The following is an 18874-nucleotide window of genomic DNA, read 5'->3' on the forward strand; positions in this document are numbered from 1 at the left end:
TAAAAAAAAACAAACCTAAATTAGTTTTTATAACCAAAAATTATAATTTAAAAAACAATTTTAAATTTTTTTTTATATATATATATATTTTTTTTTTTTTTTAAAATACTATCTTCCTAGCGGTACAGTGTCACCATAATCACTTTGTACTACTTGTGGGGGGTGATGAAGATTATTTATATTTATTTTTTTTACACTGATTGCTTTTACACCTATAAAGGCTGTAAAAGCAATCATTTCTCCTCTCTGGCTGCATTCTTGCAGCCATTGAGAAATACTGTGTGAGCTGTGATTGGTCACAGCTTGTCACATGGTACAAGGCTGTTGTGAATAGCCTTGTACCATGTGACCTCTGTGATCATTGCTTACTACTAGTAAAATCTGTGAATGATGTCAGAAGTGACATCTTGCTTACTACTCTTCATGTGATCACTGATTGGCCAATAAGTGATCACATGATTGGGACCTCACACAGAGGTCCCATACAGCGATCGGTGTTCGACACAGCGGGCACCGTATCACGGTGCCGCGCTCTCCCAGGGAGCGTGCACAGGTAGGGAATGCTGGAGGACATTTATAAACGTCCACCCGCTCCTGCACTGCTTTCATTAAATACATGTGTAACCATTTGCCCTCCGGAAGATTTACCCCCCCCCCCCCTTCCTGACCAGGCCATTTTTTGCTATTTGGCATTGTGCTATTTCAACTGGTAATTCCTTGGTCATGCAATGCTGTACCCAAACTAAATATATGTCCTTTTTTCACACAAATAGAGCTTTCTTTTGGTGGTATTTGATCACCTCCTGGGTTTTTTATTTTTTGTGCTGTAAACAAAAAAGACAATTTTTTTGGGGGGGAAAAAACAAAAAGATATTTTCTAATTTCTGTTATATAAAATATCCAATTAACTCAAATTTCATCATAAACTTAGGCCAAAAATGTATTTTGCTACATGTCTTTGGTAAAAAAAAACCAACCCAATAAGTGTATATTAATTGGTTTATGTGAAAGTTTTATAGCCTCTACAAACTATGGTATAGATACTAGAATTTATGCCATTTTTTTTTTTTGGTTTTTGCTATGCTATGCTAGTTTACTAGTTTAATTGACCATTGCGCAGTCATGCAATGCTCTACATAAATGAAATTTATGTCATTATTTTCCCCACAAATAGAGCTTCTTTTGGTGGTATTTGATCACTTCTGGGTTTTTTATTTTATTGCGCTATAAACAAAAAAACCCAAAAATTTAGGTATTTTCTAATTTCTGTTATAAAAAATATCCAATAAACTCAATTTTTTTCATAAGTTTAGGCCAAAATATATTTTGCTACATTTGCTACAATCCCAGTAAGTGTATGTTGGTTTATGTGAAAGTTTTATAGCGTCTACAAACTATGGTACAGATACTGGAATTTAAGCAGCTTTTACTTTCTGACTACCAATTTAATTCATTTCACATATGGTTTCATAATCCCTGGGTTACACTAGAGCGTGGTACGGGAAACCCACAATTTATACGTGTTTCCTCGCACCATATTCAATTCATACTGCCCTTGCAATTTTCAATGTCAGTGCAATGTTATTGACACCCCAAATGCAGGTTGGAAATGCTTTGTAACAAGAAGTGTTAATTTTGACGTCAAATTTAGTTTTTGGCCCCATTGACACCTGAGAGTTTTGTAGCTTGAAGCTCCAAAACGCTCGGGGAAAAAAATGTCAATATTATTCTGTGGAGATGGTTTACATCTCCACTCCAAGTCACCTGAAGCAGAACACCTGAAGCTCAAAAAAGTTTTGGAGTTACTTTTGTAGCTCAAATGGGGGAGATTTGCAAATTTTTTGGCGCGTTTTTATTCTCCTAGAAAAGAATAGAAACGCGTTTTTGCATTTTTTCCGCGATTTTCTGCTCAAATGCAAATGTTAAGAAAAAAAAAAAGTAATATATAAATAAATGTAAAGTAAATACACAAATAAAAAAAAACATGATAAATAACCCCTAACCTTTAAAAAAAGTAAATAAATTATTACTAATATTAAACTCTTCTCGCCCGCCCTATAGCAGTAATATTGCTACAGGGCAGCACGGGTGCGCAAAATCGTGTGTGTTTTTTGTATTTCTGGGTAGGGGGCACGTGCCCTACCCACGCCACTGTTCATGGCCTTGGCTTTCAATCACCGGGTCCCGGTCGGTGATTACTCGCCTGCACCCAGTGATCGAGGAGCATTAGTGATGGAGGGGAGAGAACTGTAAGTAAACAATACAGTTCTCTCCCCTGTCAGCTACTGCACACTGCTATGCATGGCTATGCAAAGCATTGTGCTTACAGTGAAGCACCCACACACAGCACACAGTTCACCCTTTGATCGCCCCACATGTTAACCCATTCCTGCCCAGTGTCATTAGTACTGTGTCGGTGGTTTTTATTAGCACTGATCACTGTAATGGTGTCACTGGGGATGTCAGTAACATCAAGTCAGTGTAAGAATGCCTGCCACAGTCCCGCTATAAGTCGCTGATCACCGCCATTACTAGTAAACCTAAAATAAATAAAATCCCAGTATATATACCGCATTTGTAAACACTATAACTTTCACGTAAACCAATTCATTTACACGTTTTGGGATTTTTTTTTTTTAGAAAAGACATGTAGCAGAATACATTTTGGCCTAAATTTATGATGAAATTTGATTTTTAAAAATTTTTTTACTGGACATGTTTAATAGCAAAAAGTTAAAAATATTGTTTTTTTCTTCTCAAAATTGTCGGTATAGCACAAAAAATAAAAAAAATGCACAGGCGATCAAATATCATCACTGAAAGAAAGCTCTTTCGTGGGAAAAAAAGGATGTAAATTTACTTTGGGTGCAGCATTGCATGACTGCGCAACTGTCAGTTAAAGTAACGCAGCGCCATAACGCAAAAATGGCCTAGTCAGGAAGGGGGGTAAATCCTCTGGAGGGCCAGTGGTTAATAATAATAATAAACACCCAGTATAGATTTGTATAGCGAGCGCTTACTGTAGTCAAAATCAAATACAAGCCGCTAGAACACCAAAAAAGGCAACCAACATAACCTTCCAAGACAACATATAGAGAAAAGGTGCAGCGCTATTAGTATAAATAATGAAATATCAATATTGGTTCAAAATAACAATATTGAATCATAATCTTCATAAATTTGTTATTCAATCTAGCGTCCAAAAACACAAAATGTGACGTGCAGATTCTATCCGGTCTCCTTCCTCGATAAGGATAAGTGATCCGAAGGTGAACAGGAAGATAAATGAAATGCGCACTCACCAGAAGTGCGTTTATAAAACGCATGAAAGAAGTTTTCCTTTCTCATCAGATACATCTAGGTCCTCGACTCTCAGGTCAAGCTGAGTTCTCTGGTCCTCACCATTCATCCATCGTGGCCAGGTTCCCTGATTCCTCAGACATTCATGCACCTCTGGGGTCCCTCCTTAAGCTTGGTACTGCGCAAGGGTGGTGCTCATAAAGAGCCCAATAAGGAAAGGTGAAAAAAACGAAGAAACAAAAATACTGACCTAGTGATTTCAAATGGCCACCAGCGGTGGCTAAGATGTCCAAGTGCTGCAGCCCTGTACCCTTTGAGGATGTGCATAGCACGAAACGCGTCAGAGGGCTGCAGCACTTCACATCTTAGCCCCCGCTGGTGGCTATTTGAAATCACTAGGTCAGGATTTTTGTTTCTTCGTTTTTTTCACCTCTGCTTTGGAAATAAAGTATTTTACGCAGTATCACGCTATGTGATGTCCCTTATTGGGCTCTTTTATGAGCACCACCCTTTCGCAGTACCAAGCTTAAGGAGGGACCCCAGAGGTGCATGAATGTCTGAGGAATCAGGGAACCTGGCCACGATGGATGAATGGTGAGGACCAGAGAATGCAGCTTGACCTGAGAGTCGAGGACTTAGATGTATCTGATGAGAAAGGAAAACTTCTTTCATGCGTTTTATAAACGCACTTCTGGTGAGTGCGCATTTCATTTATTTTCCTGTTCACCTTCGGATCACTTATCCTTATCGAGGAAGGAGACCGGATAGAATCTGCACGTTACGTTCTTTTGTGTTTTTGGACACTAGATTGAATAACAAATTTATGAAGATTATGATTCAATATTGTTATTGTGAACCAATATTGATATTTCATTATTTATACTAATAGCGCTGCACCTTTTCTCTATATATAAATAATAAACACCCGTTTAAAAAATGATTTTAGGCCTGAAGATTACATAAAACCCCCCAAATGTATATTTTCTGAAAGCAGAGTCCCTAGAGAATAAGATAGTGGTAGTTCCAATTTTTCATGTCACACGATATTACTGCAAAGGTCTAGGAAGTTCAAAAGTTCAGTAAAATATACACGCAAGTTAATTTTAGGGCACAAAATAGCAATAAATTACCCTATTTTTTGGTGGAATATAAAAGACAAGGTTGCAGCGAGTAAATAGATCTCCAACATGTCAAACCTTAAATTTGTGTGCACTCGTGACATGGCAACAAACTTCAGTACCCGATATTTTCTATAGGCGACCCTTTTAAAGCCCTTATAGGTCATCAGTATAGTGTTACAGGGGTGGTCTTGTGCTAGAATTATCGCTCTCATTCTGGCTGCACTTGTAACGTGTATTGCATTCAATGTTTTCATGCGTAGGCACCCCAGCACGTGCTTTTTCGTTTGTATGTGCGTATATGTGGGGGTGGGGGGCCTCACTTTTTTTTTCTTGTTTTGTTTCAGGGGATGTTATTTGCTTGGGTGTAACTTTTTGTAATTTTTTACAATTAAAAAAGTTTTTTTTATTACTTTTTTTTTCATTACATAGGGGACAGAAAGTAAGACGTTTTGTTGGGGGTTTTATGTAATCTTTAGGACTAAAATGCAAAAACAGCTCTGACAGCAAAAGAGCAAAAGCATTTTTTGTTTCTTTTGTCTATGGTAGTGATTATGGATTGTAAGACAGATTAGATTACATTTTTATTTACAGAATGCTTTTGTTACAAGTTTTGGGTCTATTTAGCATCCTGGATAGTCTTGCAATTGTTGATGGTGCTGGGGTTAGGCAATGCAAGGGTCAAAGATCCGCTAAAGCGTAATAGTCACTGGTGAGCCCACTGCCCAACTTTACTCACTTATGAGTGCAGAGTCTGAGGTTAGGAAGTTGGCAGCAGCTGTCAGATTTCAGGTCACCTCTGCTCCCATGGTAGTCTAGCTAAAAGGTCATGCTCAATGACCCACAACTAGCATACAGAATTGAGGCCTATGCTAGCCATACATGACTCCAATTCTGGGCGATGCCTGCTGAATCAGCCAACAATGTGAGGCGTGGGTGGCCCTTTTAACATCAATAGCTGCTCAGAAACTGCTGTCAGGTTGTTCTTATTAAGAAAGTTACTGGTTCCAGTATAAATCTGTGAAGTCCATTCAAGTTTTATCCTGCGTTGAACCCTGAAAAAGGGGGAGTGATGTTGCCCCCAAAACACGTTGGCTGTTTTTGTTTTTATTGTTTTTTTAAAATCAATTATTGAAAATGATCTTCAATTCATCTTTTATCTGATTTTGGTCAGGTGCTCCTTTCTGTTGTGTGTTGTTTATTTTTTCCTGGTTTTAACCACTAGGGGACTGCCCGCAGTACATATACTGCTACAAGGCGGCCCCTGTGCGCAGGATCACGTATATAAACCTGATCCTGCTTTCCGGGATAGGGGGCACGCGCGAAGCACGTGACCGCCATACCCGCGGCAACGATCGCGGTCGAGGGTGTCAATCACCGGGTCTCGGCCGGCAATCAGAGACAGAGAGGAAGGCTGCATTGTTTTCAATGGAGCTTTCCTCCATGTCAGCTTTCAGCTCACTGTTCCGGGATTGCTGGACACAGCCTCCAGGAACAGTGTGTAACAGAGAGGTACACACCCCCACCCCCTAGTAAAACACTACCCTCACACAGTTAACCCTTTGATTGTCTCCAGAAGTTAACTCCTTCCTCCCCAGTGCCATTATTGTCAGTGGTTTTTTTTTTTTTTGCACTGATCACTGTATTGGTGTCACTGGGGATGTCAGTCCCGCCATAAGACGCTGATCGCCACTATTATTAGTATAAAAAAAAACAATTAATTTACACGTATTGGGATTTTTTTTTTTTAGCAAAGAAATGTCACAGAATACATTTTGGCCGAAATTTGACGAATTTGATTTTTAAATTTTTTTTACTGGACATGTTTTATAGCAAAAAGTCCAAAATATTGTTTTTTTTTTCTCAAAATTGTCGGGTCTTTTTTTTATAGGTCAAAAAAAATAAAAACCGCACAGGCGATCAAATACCACCAAAAGAAAGCCCAATTCGTGGGGGAAAAAAAGGATGGAAATTTAATTTTGGTGCAGCGTTGCATAACCGTGCAATTGTCCGTTAAAGTGACGCAGCACCATAACACAAACCTCTTCTGTAACCGCGTCATGACCGCCCTATAGCAGACATACTGCTACAGGGCGGCACAGGTGCACAAAATCATATACATACATACATACATACATACATACATACATACATACATACATACACATATGTATATATATATATATATATATATATATATACGTGATTTGTGCTCCCGTGGTTTTCACTCCTCTCTCAGATAGCATCAGATTGCCCGTCAGTACACCTGTCATCACATTTAACCCCTTGATTGCCAGGAACACGCTTATACACAGTAAACCTCCATTGCTAGTATAGTGTCTGAACGGATAAATATGTTTGATCAGATCAGCGCTATACCAGCGTTCACATTAGTATAGCGTCCCCAAATAGGCAGAATTAGCGGGATCAGCCCCAGCACCTGCGTTTAGCCCCTGCTCTTACCCCCCTTCTCCCCCAGCAAGTCCAATACCAGTAGGTCCCTGTCACTCGATACATTGCACACAAAACTGCAGTGTTCGCAGAATCAGACCTGATTCTGTTAGCACTTGCCGGTAAATTTTGATGACTCTCATATGCAGCAGAGTGCCAGTACTAGTGCCACGCTACCTTTTGGTGAACTGGCGAGCACCAGCGGTCTAGTACATCCTGGTCTTTCACATATCTCTTAGATTGTAAGCTCCCAGGATCAGGGCCCTCCTAACCCTCTTGTATTGAACTGTATCGTTGCTGTATTGTCTCCCGTTATATTGTAGCGCTGAGCAAACTGTTGGCGCTATATAAATCCTGTATAATAATAATAATACCAGCACTGCAGTATGACTTGGTGATGTGGCGAGTCCCATAAGTCCAGTACAAGCTGGTGCGATGGCGAGCACAAGTATTGTCCTGCAACCACCAAGAATTCGCACACAGGCCCGTAGAGCTCCTAGTATCCTTCCGGATGTACTTGCAAATCCCGATTGGTAGCCCACAAATTCTGCAGCACCCGTACTTCACCCATTCACTGCCCAACCTGGAATTCAGGTGAAAATAGCAAATTTAACTCCTCCCCTTGATTTTTTGGAGCTGTTTTTCACGGAAGATCTGTATGCGTTGATTGTGGACCAAAGCATTTTATATGCACAACAATTTATCGCCGCCAACCCAAATTCAAACCTTGCCAGACCAGTCGCATGGAAGCTCATTACGGTTTTCGAATTTATATTTTTTTTTGGGCCTAACCCTCGACATGGGCATTACTAAAAAAAATGAATTGCGGTTGTATTGGTCCACAGACGCGATTCATCATATGCCGTGTTCTCTGCTGCCATGGCCAGGCATAGATATGAGAGTATAATGTGTTTTATGCATTTCAATGACAATAAACTCTGTCATCCTTGGGGTAACCCTGAATTTGACCGGCTCCACAAAATTCAGCCCCTCGTAAATCACCTTAACCAAAAATTTGCAGATGTCTATACTCCCCAGCAAAACATCTGTGTTGATGAGTCCCTCATTAATTTTTCTGGCTGCCTTGCATTCAAACAATTTCTCCCCAGCAAGCGTGCCAGATATGAGGTCAAGATGTAGAAGACCTGTGAGAGGGCAACAGACTATACTTATAAGTTTTGGATTTATGAGAGAAAAGTGAGTCACATGAAGCCCCCCGGATGCCCAGACTACATGGGGAGTAGTGGATAGTTTGGGACTTGGTGTCATCCTTTTTCCATATGGGGTACCACTTATATGTGGACAAATTTTATTGAAGCGGAATTTGATAAGAAGCATGGTGAGTATGTTGCAGATCTCATTTGTTGCCACAAGTTTTTGGAAAATGAAGAAAAAAAATAAAAACATTTTTTCTATTCTTTTTTTTATATTTCAAAACCTTGTGAGAAAAAATGAGATCTGCAAAATACTCACCATGCCTCTTTTTAAATTCCTTGGAGTGTCTATTTTCAAAAAGGGGTCATTTGGGGGGGTTTGGTGCTATCCTGGCATTTCAGGGCCTTCAAAACTATGATAGGTAGGGAGGAAGTGAAATGGGGAAGTTACGCACCTTCAGGCTTTCAAAGTGGTCATTGGATTTCAGGCTCCTGTATGTGGCTAGGCTCCCAAAAAGTCTCATACATGTGGTATCCCCATACTCTGTAGAAGTAACAGAATGTATTTTAGGGTGTAATTCCACATATGCCCATGGCTTGTGCGAGAAATCATTTAAACGACAACTTTGTGTAGAAAAAAAAAAAAGATTTTGTCATTTTCCAGAAACTTGTAGAAAAAAAATAAATCTTCCATGGACTCAATATGCCTCTCAGCAGATAGCTTAGGGTGTCTACCTTCTGAAAAGGGGTCATTTGGGGGTGTTTGTACTGTCCTGGTATTTTAGCACCTTAAGAAATGCGATGAGCAGTCAGAAAGTAAAAGCTGTGTAAATTCCATTGTCTATTCCATAGTTTGTAGACGCTATAACTTTCACACAAAGCAATAAATATACTCTTATTGGGATTTTTTTAACCAAAAACATGTAACAGAATACATTTTGGCCTAAATTTATGATGAAATTTTATACATGGCTTGACTTGGTGTGGATGGAGAAATCTGCACTGCTGGGTTTTTTTTTATACTTTTTATGACAGAAATGAGAAAATATTGTTTTTTAAAAAAAAAATAAAATTTCTCAAACTTTTTTTGTTTATAGCGCCAAAAATAAAAAGCGCACAGGTGATCAAATACTACCAAAAGAAAGCTGTATTTGTGTAATAAAAGAGGACATCAATTTCATGTATGTACCATATTGTATGACTGCGCAATTGTCCGTTAAACTAGTGCAGCGCTCTATAGCAAAAATGGCATAAATTGCAGCATCTATACCATAGTTTGTAGACTCTATAACTTTCACAAAAAGCAATCAATATACACTTATTGGGATTTTTATTACCAAAAACATGTAGCAGAATACATTTTGGTCAAAATTTATAACCAACTTTGAGTTTACTATATAATTTTTTAGCCGAAAGTAAAAAAATATAGTTTTTCTTCGAAATTTTCGGTCTTTTTTTGTTTATAGCGTGAAAAATAAATAGCGCACAGGTGATCAAATACCACCAAAAGAAAGATCTATTTGGGTGAAAAACAGGATGTAATTTTTGTTTGCGTACAGCATTGCATGACCGCACAATTATCAGTTGAATTAGTGCAGCGCCGAGTAGCAAAAAGAGGCCTGGTCATAAGGGGGGTAAATCCGCTAGAGGGCAAGTGGTAATACAGTAGTCAGCAGTGCAGATTTCTCCATCCACACCAAGTCACCACCATGTAAGTTCATAGCCATTGACTTTTCGGAGTTCACTGGCTGTAGTATTGCTTGTAAGTAACTTACTCTGTAATGAAGTCAGGATCAGATCAGCTCTGAGACCTGTGCCTTTTTAAAATGAGAATTGTGCAATCCATATTTATATCAGATTGCCTTAATGGTTTAATACGCTTTTCTTCTGGCTTCATGGAGGAAAAGATGCACATGCTGTGTTTTTGTTTTTTGGTGTGTGAACTATAACTTGGCATTTTTGTCTATTTGTGTAGTGCATCTTCTACCTTGAGAATTTAATAGTTTTGAAAATGCTCTGGAACAGCCCCCCTAATGGGACAACTGTAAATGTTGGCCTAAGTTCCTGATAATCTCTGATGGTCTTGTTGAATTTGGCTCGGCACCTGTCCCTTGGCAGCCTTGTCATAGTAGTGTTGGGAATACATAGCATGGTTTTTTTGTCCCAGGCTGCTTAGGCTTTTTCTAGATAAATCCTGACAAAAGAAAGCTATTTATCAAGGTTCAGTTAGAAATTAACCACTTCAAGTCTGGACACTTTTACCCCCTTCCTGTCCAGGCCAATTTTCAGCTTTCAGTGCTATCGTGCTTTGAATGACAATTGCGCGATCATACAACACTGTACCCATATGAATTTTTTAGCATTTTTTTGAGACAGATAACATTTTTTTTGGTGGTATTTATTCACCACTGGGATTTTTATTTTCTTTGCTATATAATTAAAAAAGTCCAAACATTTTGAAAAAAAAGTGTTTTTCTTATACAATTTTGCAAATAAATAATCTTTCTTCATAAATCTTGGCCAAAATTTATTCAGTTATCTTCTTTGAAAAAAAAAAATAACCTAAATTAGTTTATAACCAAAAATTATAATTGTTTCTAAATTTTTTTTTTTACATTTTTATTTTATTTTTTTATATTATTTGTTTTTTGTACTACTTGTGGGGGGTGATGAAGATTTTTTTTTTTTACACTGATTACTTTTACACCCATAAAGGCTGTAAAAGCAATAATTTCTCCTTCTCTCTGACTGCATTCTTGCAGCCATTGAGAAATACTGTGTGAGCTTGTGAATAGCCTTGTACCATGTGACCTCTGTGATTATTCAGATTTCACACGTAGTAAGCAATGATGTCAGAAGTTTCATCTTGATACTAGTCTTCATGTGATCACTGATTGGCCAATCAGTGATCACATGATCGTGACCTCACACAGGTTGTTTAAAACGACCGGTGTTCCACTGTGTCCAGAGGACACAGCGGGCACCGGATCGCGGTGCTGCATGCTCCCAGGGAAGCGCGCACAAGCAGGGAGGCCATTTATAAATGGCTACCCGCCCCTGCACTGCTCCTGTCTGGCCGTTTATATACATGAGCCGGATGGGAAGTGGTTAAAGCTATCTTAGCCCAGCTGACACTTTAGCTTCTTACAGCTGAGAGGAGAGAAAGTGACCACTATTATCTGAGGAGGGCAGAGCATGCAGGTGCAATAAAAGAAATGTATCCAGTGCTGAGGACTTTGTTTCTAAATGTTTTCAAGCAAGATTCTCACACATTTTTCCCAGGATTCATACATTTTTTCAGTTGCATCAAATTACAAAAACGTGTAAGCTTTTGGTTGAAATTTTGTTTTTTAACAGTTTTTATAAATATACCCCTTAGTGCCTGAGCTACATAGTGCTTACAATCATTGAATTCTGACAACCCAAAATATAATTATTCTAATATGTCCTGTAAGACCCACCAGCATCAATATGTTGTGACTGGAAGCTGGCTCTAATTCCCAGCTGACCGCTAACCCCTCGGACTCAAGCAGGGAGCTCTTCCTGTTTTAATTTCCTTCTTCTGTCCACTTCTTGGTCTTGGCCTGTTTCAGCAGTAAGAAAGCTACCCTGCTGCTCTGTTCTCCATATATCCAGGTTTTTTTTTACTATAGAAAGGAAATGTTGGAACCCGTCATTGTTTTCATGGTTTGTGTCCCTGCTGGGGAGATTAGTCTCATCGTATCGATGATCATTGTCCGTGGGGATGAAAAGAAGGTAAATCCACAATCTTGAGTTGTCACTGAAACCGGAATAAAGTCTTCCACTGAGGAAACTTGTTGTGCTAATCCTGAGAGTATTTCCCTCACTGCAGAGATTTTTTAAATTTTTGTGTTGTGTCTACAGGGCACAAAGTAAAAGACTATCTCTCAGATGGGGCATAAATGACAAATGGGTAATGGGTTTTAACCATCTTCTGTCCAAAATAAAAGAAAAAAAAATTAGTTTTGGCTTTAGATATATTTTAACAGATTTATTTCTCTGTTGACTGAGACCTCTTCTTTTCTGCAGCAGCCATGGCATTTTTTTTTTAATAGACAACTTGGCAATTTTGTTAGAAATGTCAGAAGTGTGCACGTGCCGACATCCACCTCGATTGAAATGGTTTAGGGTGCTCAGATATTTCATCTGGTAATTTTTCTGCTCTCTGAAGAATGAACGTCTAGTTGGAGTAAGCTTGTGCTTAGGTTGATGCTAGTTATCTGTCAGCATTTGGTGAGATTCCTGCTTGTACTTTCACTTGCTTTGCTCAGTGCATCAGGAAACCTAAAGAGCTTTGGATTTAAAGTGATACTAATAGGTTGTTTTTTCTTTTTAATAAAAAAGGAGTAATATTTAACTGCTGTATTGCTCTGTGTGATGATATTGCACAGAAAGGTCCCTCTTACCTCTTTTTCTGAAAGTCTCCCACCAGTGCTGTCAGCTTCTTCCTTTGCCCTCAGTGTCTCCTGTGAAAGCAGGAAGTGAGGGGAGCAGTTCTGCAGCTATGACAGCGCTGGAGTAGGCAGGAGTCAGGTAAATGTTTAGGGATGGGGGTGGGTAGGACACATACTGGGGCATTTGTTACCCTAGTGCAGAGAATGCATTAGGTAAAAAAAAATGACTTTAGTGCCACTTTAAATAACTATTTCAGGTATACAGTTGCAAGAAAAAGTATGTGAACCCTTTGGGATTACGTGGAGTTTTGCATGAATTGGGCATAAAATGTGCTCTGAACGTCATCTAAGTCACAACAATAGAAGAACACAGTCTGCTGAACATAATACTACACAAACATTAGATGTTGCCATGGTTTAATTGCACATAACATGTAAACATTCACAGTGCAGGGAGGAAAAAGTATGTGAACCTTTGGACTGAATAACTGGTTGACCCTCCTTTGGCAGCAATAACCTCAACCAAATGTTTCCTGTAGTTGCAGATCAGACCTGCACAACGATCTGGAGTCATTTTGGACCACTCCTCTTCACAAAACTGTTTCAGTGTAGCAATATTCTTGGGATGTCTGGTGTGAATCACTCTCTTAAGGTCATGCCACAGCATTTCAATCGGGTTGAGGTCAGGACTCTGACTGGGCCACTCCAGAAGGCGTATTCTGTGCTGTTGCAGCCATTGTTTTGTTGAATGACTTGTATGCTTTGGGTCATTGTCCTGTTGCATCACCCATCCTCTGCGGAGCTTCAGTTGGCGGACAGATGGTCGTACGTTTTCCTGCAAAATGTCTTGATAAACTCTGGAATTCATTTTCCCATGAATGACAACAATCTGTCCAGGCCTTGAGGCAGCAAAGCAGCCCCAAACCATGATGTTCCCTCCGCCATGTTTTACAGTGGGGATGAGGTTTTGATGTTGGTGTGCTGTGCCTTTTTTTCTCCACACATAGTATTGTGTGTTCTTCCCAAACAACTCAATCTTGGTTTCATCTGTCCACAGTATATTTTGCCAGTAGTGCTGTGGAACATCCAGGTGCTCTTTTGCAAACTTCAAACGTGCTGCAATATTCTTTTTGGACAGCAATGGCTTCCTCCGTGGTGTCCTCCCATGTACTCCATTCTTGTTTAATGTTTTCCTTATTGTAGATGTGTCAACAAAAATGTTAGCATGTGCCAGAGATTTCTGTAGGTCTTTAGCTGACACTCTGGGATTCTTCTTTACCTCATGCAGCATTCTGCGCTGCGCTCTTGCAGTCATTTTTACAGGACGACCCTGCCTAGGGAGAGTAGCAACAGTGCTAAACTTTCTCCATTTGTAGACAGTCTGTCTTACCGTGGACACATGAACATCAAGGCTTTTGGAGATACTTTTGTAACCCTTTCCAGCTTCATGCAAGTCAACAATTCTTGATCGTAGGTCTTCTGAGAGCTCTTTTCTGCAAGGCATGGTTCACATCAGACAGTGCTTCTTGAAACCAGTAAATCCAAAACAGGTGTGTGTTTTTTAAGGGCAGGACAACTGTCAGCAACACATCCAATATCATCAAACTGATTGCAGTCAAGGTTGGCTCACTCCTGGCTCCAATTAGCTCTGGGAGAAGTCATTAAGCTAGGGCTTCACATACTTTTTCCTCCCTGCACTGTGAATGTTTACATGTTATGTGCAATTAAACCATGGCAACATCTAATTTTTGTGTAGTATTATGTTCAGCAGACTGTGTTCTTCTATTGTTGTGACTTAGATGACGTTCAGAGCACATTTTATGCCCAATTCATGCAAAACTCCACGTAATCCCAAGGGGTTCACATACTTTTTCTTGCAACTGTACATGTCAGAAGTGCATTATTGAGGCTATTGTTGCCAACCTCTCTTTTTGGTGTTAGTTTTCAGACTGTCATGCTGATTATTGGCTCTAGTCACTGACCTAAAACAGTATACAGGAAAGGGGTTCTGGTTGGGATTTACATATTTGTGTCAGAATTATATTTAAAATGACTAAAGCCATGTGCAGCCAGACAAATGGTATTTTCAGAGATAGACCGGTGATGGCAGCCCCCATGTTTACCTTATGATAGGAGTACTTTCATAAAGTTGATGTTCTAGTCCACCACCTTTTACCTCTCAGGCCTTGCGATCGGGCGGTGAGATCAGCCATCATAATAATGAACCTATTATAAGCATCTTGTTCATTAAAACTGATCCATCCTTGCGATATCAGGCCTGCAAGGTTAATGTGGTTCTAAAGACTAAACTTTTTTTTACCTTAGTGCATTCCCTGCATTAAGATAAAAAATGTCTAGGTGTTATTAGCATCCCCTCACCCCTCCCCTTATACTTACCTGAGCTCTCACTCGATCTAGTGCTGTGCCCAACTGTAGCTGCTCTATCTTCTCTCCCTGCTTTTACAGGCTTTGCTGAGGCAGCGGGAGCCAATGTCCATCAAATCCTGTGATGAATGAGCGGGGCCAAGCCACACTGTTTGTCTATGGACAGAGACAGCGTGGTTCAGAATCAAGCCCACAGGTGTGCCACAGTAGGAAGCTGCTTTCTATGATGACACACCGAGAAGAGGAGTAGCCAGGAACACCAGATGAGGATCCAGAAGAGGGGGAGCAGGGCCACTAGGGCCCGTAATAGCTGTCACTTTTTAAAACCAGCGCAGCCGTGTGACCTGCTGATCGCTGGTGCAATGGTTTGCAGGCTCCTGCAACCAAAAATAGTAAATGCACATTTTTTATTTTACATTAAAAAAAAATCTGCATTTATTATTTTTGGTCAAAAGGTGAACTTATCCTTTAACCACTTGCCCTCCAGAGGATTTACCCCCCCCCCCCCCCTCCTTCCTGACCAGGCCATTCTTTGCAGTACGGCACTGCTTTACTTTAAGTGACATGATCTTGCAATGTTGTACATAAGTGAAATTTATGTAATTTCCTCCCCCCCCCCCCACTCCACAAATAGAGCTTTCTTTCGGTGGTATTTGATCATCTCTGACTTTTAGTTTTTAAATAGAAAGACCCTCAATTTTGGAAAAAAAAAATATATATTTTTGACTTTTTGCTGTAAAACATATCCAATAAAAAGATAAAATTTCTTCATAAATTTAGGCCAAAATGTATTCTGCTACACATCTTTCCTAAAGAACAAAAAAATTTTATAAATTCCAATACGTGTAAATTTAATTGGTTTATGTAAAGTTATAACGTCTACAAATGGCGGTATATATACTGCATTATTATTGTTATTTTTTATACTAGTAATGGCGGCGATCAGTGACTTATAGCAGGACTGAGGAGGGGATTCTGACACTGGTTGGCAACTAACGCCCACTGACATCTCCAGTGACACTAATAAAAAGCACTGACACTGTACTAATGACACTAGGCAGGAAGGGGTTAACCTCTGGGGCTATCAAAGAGTTAACTGTGTGCTGTTTTACTATGGAGAAATGCTGCTTTCTCCCTGCTGTGCAGAGAGAGAGAGAGAGAGAGAAAACAACATGTCTATGCTGATAGGAGAGACATCTGTGTTGTTTACACACAGATCTCTCCCCTCTCAGCTTTAGTGACGTTCACAGAGTTCCGGCTGAGACCCAGTGATTGACATCCGCTGCAACCAATGCCAGCGCAGTTAGAGCGGCGTGCGACCCCTACCCGGAACTGCAAAATCACAAATATTTACGTGGTTTTGGGCAGAGCGGCCGCCCTGTATTAGTATATCTGCTATAGGGCGGTGAGTTAGTGGTTAAAAGTAGTTATTTTTATAATTGGGGAACCTAGGTTTTGCCATGTCAGTGGGGCCTGCAAAGTTTGTGAAACTATCTGCTGACATCTCTTTTTCTATGTGTGTGCTTTTTTTTTTTTTTATTTTAAATATTGTAGTTTACCTATACTGTGTCTGGCTTTTTTGTGAACTGTATATTGTAAATTTTTGTAAACCGTGTAGGAACTATACACACTATGCCCTCCTTGGTCAAAGCAGCTTGGTACAGTTAACAGGGTTTTCATTGGAACTTAAAGTGAACAAGTCAAAATTTTGTCTGGTTCTTCCGTTGTGCAATTGCTTTTGTATGATGAACACAACAGCTGACACCACAGCCATGTAGTAACTAATGGGCCACTAATGTGAAGTTAATGATTCCCTATGTGGAGGACCAGATGTTTTGATAGCTCAGAGTTTGAGACTGAGATTTTGCAACAGATTGTTGGTTTTACAAGGACTGGCTACCTAATTTTAGGAATGGTCTAGGGCCCTGACTCTTGTATCTCATGGGCTAACCTCTCACCATTGAAGACCCCAATAGTTATTTGTCATTTTAAAATTCTAGCAGTTGCATAAAACTAAGAGCCATGCACACCCAAAGTTTATTTCAAAGACCATCTTTAATGTAAACGCCTGTTCCTAGGGAAAGGTCTAGGTCTTTCCAGGCTGATTATATATTCTTCCCTCACTTTTTTACCAGATTGAATGAAGTAGAACTATTTCATGTATCAGAAATATTCGACCAGTGATGGTTACAGCTGGTCTCACTTACACAGTTATATTACTTATGCCTATGACTCTTCTTTGGGTAAATTTTGATTTCTTCCAAGCCACACCAAACCTCTGCATCATTTTTATAATTTTGCCTAAACCAATAATTTAGTGTATAGGCTTTTGGACTCTCCTCCTGCATTACTGCTGTTAAATCTGAGGAAGATTGTATAATCTGATTCTAACTATACAGCCCAGGGTGGTTTAAGGTCCACACTAATGCTACTGCTGAGAACAAACTACTGTTTCTTATCTTTTACTACACTGTGTTTTATTTTTTAAGTATTTTATTGGAGCCAAAACAGATCATTACTATAGTGGAGCAGGTCAAGTGGAGTTTCCTTTATCACGATCAGTTCTACTCCTTACTCCTTTTTGAGACCTCTTAAGACCTTTAAGCCATTTCTACGCCAGAAATAATCATCATACCCCCCAGGACTGCTTCCATTAATGGCTGCCAGCCACCGAAACACAGGCAGCTATAGCAAGCAGACTTCTATTGCAAAGTGAGTGGACATAGACAGACATCAGATCTTCTAATCCTATAATCTGTTCTTTTAAAAAAAAAAAATTACCCCAATGTACACTGCTCAAAAAAATTTAAGGAACACTTTGAAAACACATCAGATCAGATCTCAGTGGGGAAAAATCTCATGCTGGATATCTATACTGATATGGATTGGGTAATGTGTTAGGAGCGTAAGGATGCCCCATCATTTGATTTTCAGGGTCTCTTTGAATTCAGTCCCCTGTAGGTTGATAATTTTCATTTCCATCAAAGTGGAAAAATTATGCAGCAGTCCATTTTGCTGAAATTTCATTGCAGCATATCAAAATGATAGTTTTTATGGCCCCTGCGTGGTTGTATGCATGCCTGACAATGGATGGTGTCCTGGGGTATTTCCTCCCAGATCTGGACCAGCTCCTGCACAGTCTGAGGTGCAACCTGGCGGCGTCGGATGGACCAGAACATGATATACCAGAGGTGTTCTACTGGATTTAGGTCAGGTGAGTGTGGGGGCCATTCATTGGTATCAATTCCTTCATCCTCCAGGAACTGCCTGTATACTCTCGCCACATGAAGTCGGGCATTGTTGTGCACCAGGAGGAACCCAGGAGCCACTGCATCAAGGTAGGGTCTGACAGTGGGTCCAGGGATTTCATCCTGATATCTGATGGCAGTCAGGGCGCCATTGTCTAGCCTGTAAAGGTCTGTGCACCCCTCCATGGATATGCCTCCCAGACCTTCACTGACCCCCACCAAAATGGTCATGATGAATGATTTTCCAGGCAGCATAATGTTCTCCATGGCTTCTCCAGACCCTTTCACATCTGTCACATGTGCTCAGGGTGAACCTGCTCTCATCTGTGGAAAGCACAGGGAGCCAGTGGTGGACCTGCCAATTTTGGTGTTCAATGGCAAATGCCAGTCGAGATCTATGGTGCCGGGCAGTGAGCACATGGCCACTGGAGGACCCTCATTAAGTTTATTTCTGATTGTTTGGTCAGAGACATTCACACCAGTGGCCTGCTGGAGGTAATTTTGTAGGGCTCTGGCAGTGCTCATCCTGTTCCTCCTTGCACAAAGGATACCGGTCCTGCTGATGGGTTAAGGACCTTCTATTGCTCTGTCCAGCTCTCCTAGAATAACTGCCTGTCTCCTGGAATCGCCTCCATGCTCTTAAGACTGTGCTGGGAGATGCAGCAAACCTTCTGGCAATGGTACGTATTGATGTGCCATCCTGGAGGAGTTGGACTGCCTGTGCAACCTCTGTAGGGTTCAGGTATCACCTCATGCTACCAGTAGTGACACTGACCCCAGCCAAATGCAAAACACATGAAAAA

At 40.2% G+C, this 18874-nt stretch overlaps 1 protein-coding gene across 1 annotated transcript in view; it reads left to right on the forward strand.

Annotated features, from left to right (window-relative positions):
- The window catches only part of ARID4A (AT-rich interaction domain 4A), a 145618-nt gene that overhangs the window by 22605 nt on the left and 104139 nt on the right, over window positions 1-18874 (forward strand). The gene's annotated exons all lie outside the window — the stretch shown is intronic.

The sequence above is a fragment of the Staurois parvus genome, unplaced genomic scaffold (assembly GCF_062004578.1).
Source record: "Staurois parvus isolate SC_StPar_1 unplaced genomic scaffold, SC_StPar_1.0 ptg001316l, whole genome shotgun sequence".
NCBI classification, from domain to species: domain Eukaryota; kingdom Metazoa; phylum Chordata; class Amphibia; order Anura; family Ranidae; genus Staurois; species Staurois parvus.